Consider the following 16,403-nt stretch of genomic DNA (forward strand, 5'->3'; position numbering starts at 1 on the left):
ATTTAATGTAATGCTTTCAAACACTGTATGAGTTAAATATCTTCATCTTCACTTGACAGACAAGCAATTAGGACCTCAGAAAATGTATAAGATTTTCCCAAGGCCCCAGCACTAACTTCAGGTCTCAAATCAGACTGGCTTAAACCCACGCCGATCCATTATCCAACCCACACACAGAGTCCATGCTTACTATCCTTTCTACAGGAATCAGAGGAACTCCCCAAATTATTTTATCTTACCCGCTTCTTGTCTGGAGTGCCGCCCAGGGTGATGTGCATGTCTGGGAAGGGACTCCTGTTTCTGGGCCTGCCTGGAACCACCTGTCTTCAGCAATTCGACTGCTCCTGACAATTCCTTCAAAGCAGAAACATTACTTAATGGCACCCTGGACATTCCCTTCTGTGTGAGAGTCACATAGTAAAAGAAAACATGACTTTCTTTAGTTCTTTAGGATATTATGAAGTGTTTTTTTCATACATGACTTTAGTTAATACTTTGATAATTCATGGAAATACTTGGTTGGGTGGGGGTGGGGGCGTGTCTGACACAGGAGTGTAAATAAAGGACCTAAGTGGTTAGTAAGTCAAAACTAAAGTTCATACCTTAGGGTTCTTCCCCTCCAAATTTCTCCGTACAGGTGAGAACAGGGCAGGGAGAATAGCTGACGGTCAAAGAAGACGGTAAGGGCTCAGAGAGAAAACCAGGGGCTTTTCAATTAATTAGTGGACCTTTGATGGACAAGGATGTATGGAAAAGTACAAAAGGGACAAAAGACACCTGGAAAATGAGGTGGCAAAGAAGTGAGATAGGGAGGAGAAAAGATGATTGGCAGAAACATATTTACATGGTGAAGAAAATGAGCTGAGAGTTGCAGGTTGCTCTGTTCTAGAGACAAGGTTTGGAATTAAAGTAGCTGGTCTCATCAACTGCTTGAACAAGACTGTATGACTAGCTGGTTCTCCTTACTTTCCTGATCCATAAATGGGTATACATGCTAATTCTTAATGTTATAGTGGGCTTGAAATTTAATCACAGTCAACAAATCATTGTGTCAGCTATTTAATACAGTATGAGTGTGAACATATACCCCTGCCATCAGCTTACCCCCTCACCTGTCTCTGTATTTGAAGTCTAGCTCACAAATCTATCTTCAGCATCCCTTGACCTTATTACTCCTAGATGAATGTTTAAACGTGGAGTCACTCATTCAGAAAGCATTCAGGGGACCCTCAGGGGCTTTGAGCTGGGCCTGGACTTCTAAGAATTAATGGTTATGGGCTAGGCTCTCAAAGATCACGATGCAGGAGCAGCCGACACAAATGACTTCAAACATGAGAGTCATCTAATCAGAGCTCAGAGGAAGGAGTTGAACATTTGAAATCATGACCAGATGAGGAGTGTCTACTCAAAAGCGGGTAATCTATGTGAAGTCCTTCACTTCTCTTCTTATGTGTTGCTTTTCAGTCATAAACTGAGGATTGTCAGGGTTGTGAGTTCCTTCCTCTTATTGGAGTAGGAGGCTCTGAGTTTGGGGACCCTAATGCTTTCTTCATCTTGGACCACCCACTCAACAAACTGCCCAACATGTCCTTAAGCTTACCTTAGTTAGATGTCTTAGCATATGCCTCACTTTCAGTTCAGTTCAGTTCAGTTCATTCGGTCAGTCATACCTGACTCTTTGAGACCCTATGAACCGCAGTACACCAGGTCTCCCTGTCCATCACCAACTCCCGGAGTCCACCAAAACCCTTGTCCATTGAGTCAGTGATGCCATCCAACCATCTCATCCTCTGCCGTCCCCTTCTCCTCCTGCCCTCAATCTTTCCCAACATCAGGGTCTTTTCAAATGAGTCAGCTCATTGCATCAGGTTGCCAAAGTACTGGACTTTCAGCTTCAACATCAGTCCTTCCAATAAACACCCAGGACTGATCTCCTTTAGGATGGACTGGCTGGATCTCCTTGCAGTCCAAGGGACTTTCAAGTGTCTTCTCCAACACCACAGTTCAAAAGCATCAATTCTTCTATGCTCAGATGTCTTCATAGTCCAACTCTCACATCCACACATGACCACTGAAAAAATCAAAGCCTTGACTAGATGGAGCTTTGTTGACAAAGTAATGTCTCTGCTTTTTAATACGCTGTCTTCTATGGTCATAACTTTAGCCCAGCACAAAAGAAGTGAGGTTGACAACATCTCTCAGATGAATGATATAAAGATATATGAATAAGGCAGTGTAAACTTTATAGAACTATGGAAGTTTTTTTAGTCAGCTTGTAAGGGGTTTAGAGAAGGTGCTTTTGATTAGATTGCACTACTATGATATCAGGCATATAATCAAACATGCCTTTACCTCAGTTTCTTGTTCTATAATGGTGATAGTTACATATCTCCTGATAGGTACCGTACGACTGTTCTAAGGTTTAAGTAAGTTTATTCACACACACACACACACACACACACACACACATGCTTAATGTCTGAAATATTGTGAAAATACTGTAACAATCACACAGCCTACTATTGTTGCTATACTTACTCACCATAAAGATGGTGATGATATCAGACATTGTGCTAAAGATTCAGGAAAGGAAGGCGGCAGTCTCTAGGATCTGTTTTCAATCATTTTTACCTGTGACTGGATCCACAAGGAGGATTTTCTTGTCAACAAGATTTGGGAAATACTCAACTTCTGGTTGAGTGTGCTCCATTCTATGGCCATCCAAGATGGTTTACCTAAAAGATGATGAGAACCAGTGCTTTGGTTGGAAAATGTTTCCAAACTCTAGGAATTCTAATTAAGGACACAGAATTCTGTGCCAGAGAGTGACAAGGACAAGAATTACCAAAGGAGGAATGGAAAATGATTTCTGTAGCATCAACTTCTATGCTTCTACTGAGAGCATAACATAATTTTCTTAAAATTAATGAAAAAAAAAATATGAAACTTCAACTGTGCTTCATCCAATGCTCATAAATTATCTTAATAAAGTTACTAGCCTTTCATGACAAAAAATCCTCAACAGACTAGAAATAGAAGGAAGTGATAGCAATATAATAAAGGTCATATATGAAAAGTCTACCTCTAACATCACACTCATCAGTGAAAAATGGAAGACTTCTAAGATGAAGAAAAAAAAGAAAAGGCAAGGATGCCCATGCTCAACACTTCTATTAAACATAATATTAGACATTCTAGCCAGGACATTGTATTAGAAAAGGTTTCCACTTGGAAAGAAAAAAGTAAAATTATGTCTGTTTACAGAGGACATGACTTTATGTACAGAAAATCTTTACAATTCCACACACACGCATACACATACACAAAACCTTCACAGAAATTTGCATGGTACAAAATCAACATTCAAATATCTTTGCAATATACCCAAGAACAGTGACCATTCTGAAAAGGAATTTAAGTAAACAACTGTCTTTATTTTTATTTTTTAAGCTGTAGTCAAGAGCTATGGTTACATTTTAAAAATATCTATTTTTATTTATTTATGTGTACCAGTCCTTCTTTGCAGCATGTGGGGGTCTAGTTACCTGACCAGGGGTTGAACCCAGGTTCTCTGCATTGGGAGTGTGGAGTCTTAGCCACTGGACCACCAGGGATGTCCTGATAATCTTAGGTATAGTAGCATAAAAAAAAAAAAAAAAATGAAATACCTAGGAGCAAGTTTAAAGGGATGAAAGACCTGTACACTGAAAACTACTAAATTGCTGAAAGGAATCTGACACAGGTAAACAGAAAGGTGCCCCATGTTTATGGATTTGGAGACAATAGTATTAAGTTGTTCATACTACCCAAAGGAATTTAAAGCTATGATGCAATTCCTGTTGAAATCCCAATGGAAGGTTTTTCAGATATAGAAACATCCATCCCACAGTTAATATGGAATTTCAGAGGAGACCAACTAGGCAAAACAATCTTAGAAAGTACAGCAAAGCGAGAGGCCTCTGGTTTCACAACACATTACAAAGGAACAGTAACCAAAAGAGCGTAGCGTAGCAAAGTGCCTTCTTGGTCACCAAGTCCTGTTGACTCTTTGTGACCTTTTGGACTGGAGTCTACCAGGCTCTTCTTCTCCAGTGGACTTTCCAGGCAAGGATACTGGAGGGGGTTGCCATTCCCTTCTCCAGGGGATCTTCTTAACCGATGGATTGAATCTACATCTCCTGTGCCTCCTGCACTGAAGGCAGATTCTTCATCTGCTAAGCCATTGGGGAAGCATGCTGCCATAAAGACAGACATATCAATCAATGTAACAGAACAGATAGTCAGAAATAAACAGAAATAAACTCCTGGATACACGGTCCAGTGATCTTTAGCAAGGGTGTCAAGACAATGGGGAAAATTTAAGCCCTGTAGAGAAAGGAGCTGAGGGGACAAAATAGCCATCTGAAAAATAATGAAGATCTTATATCATGTAGAAAAATCAACTCAGAATGGATTCAAGGCCTAAATGTATCACTTGAAATGATAAGACTCTTAGAAGAAAACAACGGTGAACCTTCACGATATTGAATCAGCAATGAATTCTTAGATATGATAGCAAGTGTACAAGTGTTAGCAACAAAGTAAAAAGAGACAAATAAGACCACATTAAATTTTAAACTTCCGTGCAGCAAAGGACACAGTGAGCAGTGAAAAGGCCACGTACAGGACAGTGGAAACTATTTGTAAAATACAAATCTGATAAGGGGTTTTAAGCATACACCAATATCAAGGCTATCTATAAGCCAGGAAGAGAACTGCATTGACTTTGATGGCACCCTGATATCAAACTTCCATCCTCCAGAATTGTAAGAAAACAAATTTCTCTGGTTTAAGCCATGCAGTCTTTCTTTGTTATAGCAGACTGAGTCGACTAACATGGTGGGAGTAGGGATGGAATAGGCATTTCTACAAAGAAGATACACAAATAGCCAACAAACATATAAAAAGATGCTCAATCTTACTAATCAATAGGGAAATACAAATTAAAACTGCAATGGAAATTTTCTCATACCTCTTGTGATGGCTAATACAAAAAGAAGAGAAAAAACAACAACAACAACAAAACACAGTAGCAAGTTTGGTAAGGATATAGAGAAAATGGAACACTTACATGCGATTGTTGGAAATGTAAAATACTGCAACCACTACAGAAAACAGTATGGAATGTCCTCAGAAAATTAGAATTCCTATATGACCCAGTAATCCAGCTCCAGAGTGTATATCATAACAAAATTGAAAGTGAGATTTTCAATAAATAATGTGCACATCTATGGTCATTGCAGCAGTATTCACAATTGGTAAGATGCGGAAGCAATATAAATATTCACCAGTGGATAAACAGATAAGGATTATATATAAAATATATCTCATACATATTGTATACATATGCACACAAGGAAATTTTTTTCAGCCTTAAAAACAAAGAATGAAATTTTGTCATATGCAACATCAGAATGGGCCTTGAGGATATTAGGCTAAGTGAAATGAACCAATCAAAAACAGAAAAATATTGCATGATTCCTCTTCTATGAGATATCTAATTTAATCAAATCCATGGAAACAAAATATAATTGTGGTTGCTAAGGGCTATGAGGAGGAAGAATTGGAGAATTGTTGCTCAGTGGGTAAATGGTTTCAGTCATGCAAGATGAAAAAGTTCTACAGGCTTTTTGCACACCAGTGTGTATATAGTTAGCAACAGAATACACTCAGAAATTATTAAGAAGGAAAATAAAGATGTGTAGAACATGGGAACAAGAGTTAGAACTGGAAAAAAGGGAACAAGAGTTAGAACTGGAAATGGAACAACAGACTGGTTTCAAATAGGAAAAGGAGTATGCCAAGGCTGTATATTATCACCCTGCTTATTTAACTTATATGCAGAGTACATCATGAGAAACGCTGGGCTGGAAGAAGCACAAGCTGGAATCAAGATTTCCAGGAGAAATATCAATAACCTCAGAAATGCAGATGACACCACCCTTATGTCAGAAAGTGAGGAGGAAATAAAAAGCCTCTTGACGAAAGTGAAAGAGGAGAGGGAAAAAGTTGGCTTAAAGCTCAACATTCAGAAAACTAAGATCATGGCATCTGGTCCTATCACTTCATGGGAAATAGATGCGTAAACAGTGGAAACTGTCAGACTTTATTTTGGGGGGCTCCAAAATCACTGCAGATGGTGATTGCAGCCATGAAATTAAAAGACACTTACTCCTTGGAAGGAAAGTTATGACCAACCTAGATAGCCTATTAAAAAGCAGAGACATTACTTTGCCAACAAAGGTCCGTCTAGTCAAGGCTATGGTTTTGCCAGTGGTCGTGAAAGGATGTGAGAGTTGGACTGTGAAGAAAGCTGAGCATCTAAGAATGGATGCTTTTGAACTGTGGTGTTGGAGAAGAGTCTTGAGACTCCCTTGGACTGCAAGGAGATCCAACCAGCCCATCCTAAAGGAGATCAGTCCTGGGTGTTCATTGGAAGCACTGACGCTGAAGTTGAAACTCCAATACTTTGGCCACCTGATGTGAAGAGCTGACTCATTGGAAAAGCCCCTGATGGCTGGGAGGGATTCAAGTCAGGAGGAGAAGAGGACAATAGAGGATGAGATGGTTGGATGGCATCACCGACTCGATGGACATGAGTTTGAGTAAACTCCAGGAGTTTGTGATGGACAGGGAGGCCTGGCGTGCTGCGATTCATGGGGTGGCAAAGAGTCGGACACAACTGAGCAACTGAACTGCACTGAACTGAGAGCCATGGGGCAGGTGTTCCCTATGAAGAATCTCTCTCCATATCAGAACCTTTGCAGACAGCCAAATGTTTGGTTTCCATGTCTTGTATACTAGTTTTAACAACCTAAGGGAACAGATGGACTTCTCTGGTGGCACAGAGTATGAGAATCTGTCTGCCAATGCAGAGGACACAGGTTCTATCCCTGGTCCATGAAGATTCCACATTCTTTGGGGCAACTAAGCCTGTGTGTCACAAACTACTAGGCCAGCATGTGCTCTGCAACAAGAGAAACCACTTACCACAAACAGGGAAAGCCCATGCATAGCAACGAAGACCCAGTGCAACCAAATAAATAAATACATACATACATAATAAAAAATAATCTAGGAGATCAGAAATTCATAGATGGAGAATCATAGAACTAATCTAAATTGTTTTCTCCAGTCTAAGCAGATTAATTCTTCTAATCTCTGAGCAGCAGAAGAGGAAGGGAGCTGCTCCCTTCTATCTTATAATGAGTGAACTTTATTTCTATTTATCTGGTGCTGTCTCTGGTTAGTGAAACATGGGAAAGATCAGTGAGAATAAACAGATCTCTCAAACTGGTTCCCAGAATCAAGACAAAGAAATAGTTAGCAAACGAAGCAACTGATCCAAGCAACTCCTGCATCTCAATTCCAGAAAAATAAACGACCCAATCAAAAAATGGGCCAAAGAACTAAACAGACATTTCTCCAAAGAAGACATACAAATGGCTAACAAACACATGAAAAGATGTTCAACGTCAGTCATTATCAGAGAAATGCAAATCAAAACCACAACGAGGTACCATTTCATGCCAGTCAGAATAGCTGCTATCCAAAAGTCTACAAACAATAAATGCTGAGAGGGTGTGGGGAAAAGTAAACCCTCTTACACTGTTGGTGGATGCAAACTAGTACAGCCACTATGGAGAACACTGTGGAGATTCCTTAAAAAACTGTAAATAGAACTGCCATATGACCCAGCAAACCTACTGTTGGGCATACACACTAAGGAAACCAGAACTGAAAGAGACACATCCACCCCAGTGTTCATTGCAGCACTGTTTACAATAGCCAGGACATGGAAGCAGCCTAGATGTCCATCAGCAGACGAATGGATAAAGAAGCTGTGATACATCTACACAACACACAATGGAATATCACTCAGCCATTAAAAAGAATACATTTGAATCAGTTCTAATGAGGTGGATGAAGTGGAGCCTATTATAGAGAGTGAAGTAAGCCAGAACGAAAAACATCAATGCAGTATACTAATGCATATATATGGAATTTAGAAAGATAGTAACACTAACCCTATATGCGAGACAGCAAGAGACACAGATGTATAAAACAGTCTTTTGGACGCTGTGGGAGAGGGAGAGGGTGGGATGATTTGGGAGAATGGCATTGAAACATGTGTATTATCATATGTGAAATGGACTGCCAGTCTAGGTTTGACGCATGGGACAGGGTGCTCAGGGCTGTTGCACTGGGATGACCCAGAGGGATGGGATGGGCAAGGAGGTGGGATGGGGTTCAGGATGGGAAACACATGTACACCCGTGGCTGATTCATGTCAATGTATAGAAAAACCACTACAATATTGTAAAGTATTTAGCCTCCAATTAAAATGAATAAATTTATAAAAAAAAAAAAAAAGACAGATTCACCTTAGGGTAAGATGATCATGTGTTGTCATTTTTATCCATACATAAATAATGTATATTCAATAATGTATACATATATACATATATAAATAATGGCATAATATGTTAATCATTTTCTCCTCTAAGACATTAATCCAATAACCAAATTATGATGAGATTAGTATTAGAAATCTCTGGGAAATGTATGGTCTAAGACTTCTTTAATTGCCCTTTCATTAATGCTTAGCAAAAGTAATTATTTTTAAAAATAATGACAAAGTTTAAACATTAAAGTTTTGAGAATTACACTGGAAAACCTATACATGCATCTTCATTCAGGCTTATGTCAATGTTCTGCCACAACAACTTCAGAATGCTGAAAACTATATGTCCTTTGCTAATGGCTGATATGTAGCTGAGATCTAAGCCCAGGCTGGCTTCAGGAAGACACCTCTAAATCCTCCTGGCCCCTCACCTTGCTGCCTTGGTGTCCATTCCTCATCAGAATGCTCAGTATCATCTACCTGGGGTTTGATGACCTGCCTGCGGCAATGCATGAAAGCTGGTCTAGAGGCTCTGAAACCTGGAAAGAAGCAAAATATTTGTTCTAAGAATGAGGAACAAAGCACAGAATCAATGCCAAATGTCACAGAGTCACGATAATTAGTAGGATAGGCTGGGAGAATCTAGAACAAGGCATGAGGTGAGCTCTGCACTGCCAGGGCCAACCCCACTTTGGTAAAAACACAATAAAAATTTCCTCCAGGTTAGTCTCCACACAAAAGGGAACTGTGAGCAGATGAAGCCACTTAAGAGAGGACCGACTTAACACTTAGGGTGAACACCTGTTTTATATCTCTCAGGTTCACACGCTTGCAGCACTTCCTGTTATCTACAGCAGTCAGCACTTCTGAGTTCCTTTTCACTTTCCTATATTGATTTTTTTCCCCCCATTCTCCCATCTCTGCCCATTCTTCCTCAGAGAAGTATATGGAAATGCCTTTGAAACAATCTTTGGCCTAAGGGAAAGAACAGATTTCATCAGAGACTTGCGAATATAAGTCTGGCCTTAGAGCTGGGCCTTCTCCTCCACCTTGTGTGTAGGGAGTAGCCTGAAGCTACTGGATGGTCTCTGTCAGACAGGGATGAAGACTTTCCTTCCCAACTGCATCCTGCTTAACTGAGCAAACACTGAGCATTTTTCTAATTCTCCCTGGACACAGAGCAGTTGATGATGCTAGTGTCCTGTTTTGTCCCACTCCACCCTTCTGCTTCAGACAAGACCAGGCATTCCCATCCTGTGTACTTCCACAGAGAAGTTCATTCAGCTGTGTGGACAAGCAGAGCTGGGACCAGCTCCATGTCCTCCCTATAGAGCTCGCTTAGAGGCTTTTGCTGCCTCCACCTCTCACCATGGGCTTCTACTTTGGACTCCCTACATCCCCCTCAGTGCTGTCTTCCAGAAACCTGTTCAGGTTCATGGCCATGGAACCAACTCAGGCCAAGGTGCCTGTGGGACAAGAAGATGCTGAGATAGTCCAGACCACTGTCCAGAGTCGGGTCTGTCCCTTTTTGGTGGACTGTCCAGGACAGGAAGGAGCCAACAAAGTCAGGCTGGGGGTGTTGTTGGGATGGACCAACCCCAAACAGCTGTGACAGTCCAGACTAATGTGAACTAGATTTGGTTTCTTTGGTTCCCCTACAATTTGGCCTCTCTGAGGAAAGGCACTGGGAGGGACAATGTCTGTGGGTGACAGAAGGAGTCCTGAGTCAGGAGACCTGGAAGCCCCCAACTGCTAGAGTGGGGTCAGGCTGAAATCAGGGCGCTGTACCAGTACAGGAGAGGGACTATTTCTCCAAGCAGGATTTTGAGGATCTCTGCCCAGGGACTCTGGGAAAACCTGGGCATAACTTGGGTTCTACGTCTACGTGACATGTAGCATGAGGAGATCTGAGTGACAGGGGCTGAAGGATCTGGGATTTCTCAGATTTTGGGATTGGGGTGGGAGTCTTGTGTCTGATGGAGACCACGCAGGTTGCAAGTACCTGGGATCTATGAGGCTGAGGAAATAGGAGGGTTCTCATTAACGGGTTTTAGGCCCCAGACAGGCAGGACAGTTAGAGTCTTGAGAAGGAAGAGTTTTAAGAGCTACCAGTTTGAGGTATCCAGGGTCTCTGAGGTCAAGGAAATCTGGTTTCTCTGCGGGTGCTATTTTGCGGGTTCCACGGGGCTGAGGGGAACTAGGGTTACTCTAAGTGGGTTCGCAGCACTAGGGGATTTGGTGTTTCTGAGGGCAGAGGGAGTTGTAGTCCCTGAAGCTGAGCCCCACCAGCACCCTTAAGGTTCGGCCCCAGGTTCCTCAATGCTGACGGGATGTATGGCCTCCCAGCCTGGAATCTGAAGCCATCAGGCTAAGGGTTTAGGAGGTTTGTGCAGGGCACGTTCCTGTCAGTCTCCCCGCTGTCCCTCCCGCGCTGACCACCCAAACCTGGTGCGCGTTCGGAGCTCGGTGGCGTCTAGTCCTCCAGCACTGAGGCGAAGGGAACCGCGAGCAGCCGCCTTGTACACCCCACAAAGCACAAGCGACCAATCTCTGCTGCGACCCAGGCAGCAGGACTAATAACCGCCAGGAGGGTGCGGAACTCACAGGATGTCCCGCCCTACCGCTCGGGGATTGGCTACTCTGGGTCTCTGACGTGTCTGTCCGGCCTGGAGCACGCAGGCGCATCTTGGCAATTTGCTTCCCTTGTTTGCAGGCAGGCAGTTTTAGGCCTGGGTCTTCTAGTGGGCGGGTTGTCCTCAGGCTGGATGTTTCCTTCCAGTGCCCTCAACTAGACTCTTGTCTCCACCGTGCTGTAGTCATGCTCCTGGACTTTCTCCAGGGCCAACCTGTGCCATGGCTTGAAAATCCAGTTTTGACAAGAACTTGTGTTTTGAGTTTTATTCAGGGTTGGTTGGTTGTTTTTCAATGTGTATATGTGTGTGTGTGTGTGTGTGTGTGTGTATTATATATAATGTATACATATAATGTATGTATATATATATTACACACACTCACAGCCAATTTACATTGCTGTACAACACAATGAAACAAAACATTGTAAAGCAACTACACATTTACCTACTGTAAGCTCCATTTATAGGAAGTTCTATACTGACGGAACTGAAAACAGGGGTCTCTTGGGGGAAGGGCAGTGTGAGGAAGGGGCCCAAAGAGATTTTCTACGTTGATTGAAAAAAAGAAAAAAAAATGTATGTATATATATATATATATATATATGGCATTATACTGGCACAAAATACAACTATAGGTAAATCATACAAGAAAGAAAATCACGCGATAAAATCTTTACACCTATGGTCACCTAATCTATAACAAAGAAGGCTAGAACATGAGTACAATGGAGAAAAATGGCAGTTCAGTGGTTAAGAATCCCACTGCCAATTCAGGGGACATGGGTTTGATCCCAGGTTTGGGAAGATGCCACAAGTCAAGGGACAAGTGATACACATACACCACTACCACTGAGCCCACACACTCTAACAGCTGAAACTTGCCTCCCCTAGAGCCCTTGCTCTGCAATAAGAGAAGCCACCACAATGAGAACTCTTCATACTACAACTGGAGAGTAGCCCCCACTCACCACAACCAGAGAAACACCCACACATAGCAAGGAAGACAGTGCAGACAAAAATAAATAAAGAGAATTAAACACACACACACACACACCTCACACATGCAATTGGGCAGAAGACCTACAAAGACATTTCTTCAAAGAAGTCATACAAATGGACAAGAAGTACCTGAAAAGATGCTTGATATGCCTAATTATTTGAGAAATCCAAATCAAAACAATGAGGTATCATGTTACACCAGTCATAATGGTCACCATCAAAATGTCTACAAATAACAAATGCTGGAGAGGATATGGATAACAAAGAACACTCCAACACTGTTGGTGGTAATGTAAGTTGGTGCAGCCACAGTGGAAAACAGTATGGAAGCTCTTCAGAAAAGTAAAAGTAGAATTATCATATGATCCAGAAATTACATTCCTGAGAATAAACCCAGACAAAAGAATAATCTCAAAATATACATGCACTCTGATGTTCATAGCAGCACTATTCACACAAGTCAAAACATAAAAAAAAAAAAGAACATCCTAAATGTTCATTGACAGATGAATGGATAAAGAAGAAGTGGTACATAGAAATTCTACAAACAATAATTTCTGGAGAGGATGTAGAGTAAAGGGAACCCTCTTGCACTCTCAGTGGGCATGTGAATTGGTACAGCCATGATGGTGAACAGTATGGCAGCACCTTAAAAATTTTAAATTTGATTTACCATATGATCCAGCAACCCCACATATGAGTGTGTTCCTGGAGAAAGCCTGAATTCTAAAAGATACATGCACCCCAATGTTCATTGCAGCACTATTTACCATAGCCAAGACATGCAACAATTTTTAATTATAGCAAAAACAATAACAAGAAAAAAGCTCTAAACAGGGGTTCAAATTACTAGGTATTTGTAAAAATAGAGGCTTAAAGATAAGTAAACAAACCAAGAATCATGTATCTGAACCAAGTTCTGTGTTAGCATTCAACCACCAGAAAAGATGATTTTGTACTAAAAGCACTAGCACACCCTCATCTTTTCTTATTTCCCCGCCCCAGGAACTCAGAACTCTGCAAGAGATTTTTGAAGGCACATGTTGAGAACACTTTACACCAGAGGCTCACATACCTCTTGGCAAGCTACACCCCTTCCTGGGGATATTAAATAGTTGTAGGTGGTAATTTCCTTCTTGGGGATCACCAGCACAATCTAAAACATTCATTTGTTTGTCTCATCCCCATTAACCTGTTAAAACCTAAGCCTGGTTAATACACATAGTGAGGTTACCATGAGTCCTAGACTCGAAAGAAGACAGCTACAACTGGAGCAACAACAAGTGTATTCAGTGCAGTCTCACAGCCTGAAGCAGGTGTTTCAGAATGGAAACTAGAAAACTGAGGAGAGCTACATGAATACTGAGAAAAGGAGGTGGGATGGAAAAGGTTCCTGGTAGGTGGCCCATGATTAAAAGTTCTTCAAACTGCTTAAGACCACTTGTAGAAAGAAAATGGGATGATTCTCATTTCCACAAACACTTCAATGCATCTTAATTATTGTGGAGGGATTTTAGACAAGATATTAAAAACAACAAAATGGTGAAACATGAGAGAGAACAGAATGTAACCCCGAATTGTGTAGCTGTGAGGCAAGGTTTGGAGAAGACAGACTCTCCCTGCCATGTGACATATCTGAGTTGCCTTAGAGAGAAGAGGATGGCAGATGTGTTTGAAGGGTTCTTTAGATGCATTAAATACTGAGAATTGTATTTATCTGTCGATATTTTCTTCCAGATATAGTGTTCTATTTGAGATTTTTCATTCACAGGAAATTGCTAGCAATTTTTGAAACATGGATATCTTTTAAAGCCCAGCAGCCTTGGAAATATTAAGTGCTTCTGCTTTTTTTTTTTTTTTTTTGGTAAGAACTTTGGGCTGTATTAACCATTGGTCTTTTCTTCCTGATATTGTCCTGTATTTTCCTTTTCACTTTTTTTTCCCCCAAATGAATGACTCTTGTCATGTTCAAGGATATGTGTCATGTAGAGTCCAGCAACTTTTTGAATATCAGATGTCCATCAGTGATAGTTTTAAGGCTGTCCTTACAGAGAAAATCCTTGATGCTGCAAGGATTTGTTATTCCCTCTGCTTTAAGATGGCCTGTACAGCCTGAGCATTTGTGTCAGTTTTTGTCAGAGATGTTGTACATTAGAGTAGAATGAGCCAAAGGATGCCACCAAAACTGGTGCCACTTCATTCTTGGATTTTTGAAGTAAATGTTCCTATTCTCTTTCAGTTGAAGACAAGGATGAGTTATTTTTATGTGTACAGATTCTTGTTCCATGACACTGAGACTACTCTATGTATTCAGCTGTCTTGCTTTCACCTACATATTAGAATGTGTTTTGTCTACCACTCTTACTGCAGTCAGTTTGCATGGATTCTGTCTTTTATGTGTATCTTTCTGAAGACATTAATGCCAAGTTCCAGATGTATCCCTGCCATCCACCAGGGGCCTCTGCTACCCATAAGTTTCTTGTCAGGTTAGATGTAACCTTTGTGCGGGTGCTCACTGTCATGGATATTTGTATCCAACCTCTCTGTTGCATTCCATGATGCTTCTTGAATGGAACCTCCTTCACTCAATGTGATGATCTCTAGACTTATCTCTATCTCTGAGATGGCCTACATTCATATTTCAATCCTTGACTCAAAATTCATTCTATATGTATATCACATTTCTTTATCCATTCCTCTATCTGGGTATGCTATCTTAATGTTCCTGTAGTTGATGTTATAAATGGTGAGGCAGGAGCCGGTTTGGGGTGTGTGGTGTTTGCCATCTGTTCTTGTTGAAATATCCCAGGACAGGATCTGATTTATCATACTCTACCTCTTTATCTATTTATTTTACTCTCATGGACATTCACTTTTCTAGTCATGCTCATAGTGGCTCATAAAAGGTCCATGTCACCAGTACCATACTGTATCCACTGTACTAGTGTTACTCTACCGCTGATGCCATGTCCAGTTTTTGACAGTGGCCTTTTACCATGCTCAGGCAGAGGTGATATTGTCCTACTAGCTTAGATGTCTGTATCTCTTAGAATTTGCCCTGTGTGCACATCACCATTTGTTTTCTTAAAGAAACATAGAATTGTGTTTACCTGTTCATATCCTCTTCCTGTTAGCTTCACCTGTGTTTACTTTTTCCCTGTATGTGAGCCCTGTCAATTTGGGTGGGTATCATTTAGAGTTCAGCACCCTTATAAAGCATTTTAAGATTGCTGTTTGAGAAAATGTCCACAAGGGGGAATCATTTCTTCATTCCTTTCTCTTGTTTGGAAGTAAAAGCTGCCTGGGCTGTTATTCCAGGCCTGGTTGTAAATAAGAGTAAAAGGAGACACAGAAGTCACCAAAAGCTTTTATCTTTTTTAGTCTTTGAGGTTTTTCTTTAAGTGAAAGTTTTATTTCTTATTTAAGACTATTTACACCATTGTAGTTGCTGCAGGGAAACAATTTCTCCATCCCTTACACAGATATCTGGAGGTATTGAGCTGTGCTCACTGTCACAGGTGTTTTTAAAATATATTGATGACATGTCTCTTGATGCAGGAGGTCATGTGGATTACTAATTTCATAAGTATTTGTGGGAATAAGTTTGCTCCAGCCTTCACCTTTCATCATCTCAGGCTTGAATACCCCTAACCTTAAATTACTTACCTGGAGTGTAAGTCCATTTCACTTTTGTTTGGGTAAGCATCACCATCAATATGTTTCTTAATCCCCTCTGGAAGGGATATGTTGTGATATCTCTTCAATCCAACCTTCTTTATATACCGTAATTCACTCTAGATTTCTGCATATCCCTGAAAATGTCAGTGTTCCCATTTTCATAATGTCAGAGTCATATGTAATTGTTTGCCTCTGTCACATTTCTTTCTCTTCTCATCTGCACCCAACAATTCTCTTTCCTTTTTGAGTGTTGTTACAGCAGCAATACCCAGTTGTAGATGTAACCCGTGACAGAAGCAAGGTCTGATGCTGTAAAGAGCAATATTGCATAGGAACCTGGAATGGTAGGTCCATGAATCAAGGCAGTCATGAATCAAGTGGTCAAACAGGAGATGGCAAGAATGATTGCCTATGTTCTAGGAATCAGCAAACTCAAATGGACTAGAATGGGTGAATTTAACTCAGATGACCATCATATCTACTACTGTGGGCAGGAATCCCTTAGAAGAAATGGAGTAGCCATCACAGTCAACAAAAGAATCTGAAATGCAGTACTTGGATGCAGTCTCAAAAATGACATAATGATCTCTGTTCATTTCCAAGGCACACCATTCAATATCACGGTCATCCAAGTCTATGTCCCAACCAGT

The 16,403-nt window shown here is 41.0% G+C and overlaps 1 long non-coding RNA gene across 1 annotated transcript; it reads right to left on the reverse strand.

Annotated features, from left to right (window-relative positions):
- Positions 1 to 239: 239 nt before the first annotated feature.
- LOC122436446 lies at positions 240 to 10,998 on the reverse strand. Its single transcript, XR_006268012.1, has 4 exons — positions 10,889 to 10,998; positions 8,875 to 8,982; positions 2,632 to 2,735; positions 240 to 354 (listed from the first exon to the last, which is right to left on the reverse strand). It is a non-coding gene; the product is annotated as an uncharacterized LOC122436446 (long non-coding RNA).
- Positions 10,999 to 16,403: the final 5,405 nt, after the last annotated feature.

Source organism: Cervus canadensis, chromosome Y (assembly GCF_019320065.1).
Source record: "Cervus canadensis isolate Bull #8, Minnesota chromosome Y, ASM1932006v1, whole genome shotgun sequence".
NCBI lineage: Eukaryota > Metazoa > Chordata > Mammalia > Artiodactyla > Cervidae > Cervus > Cervus canadensis.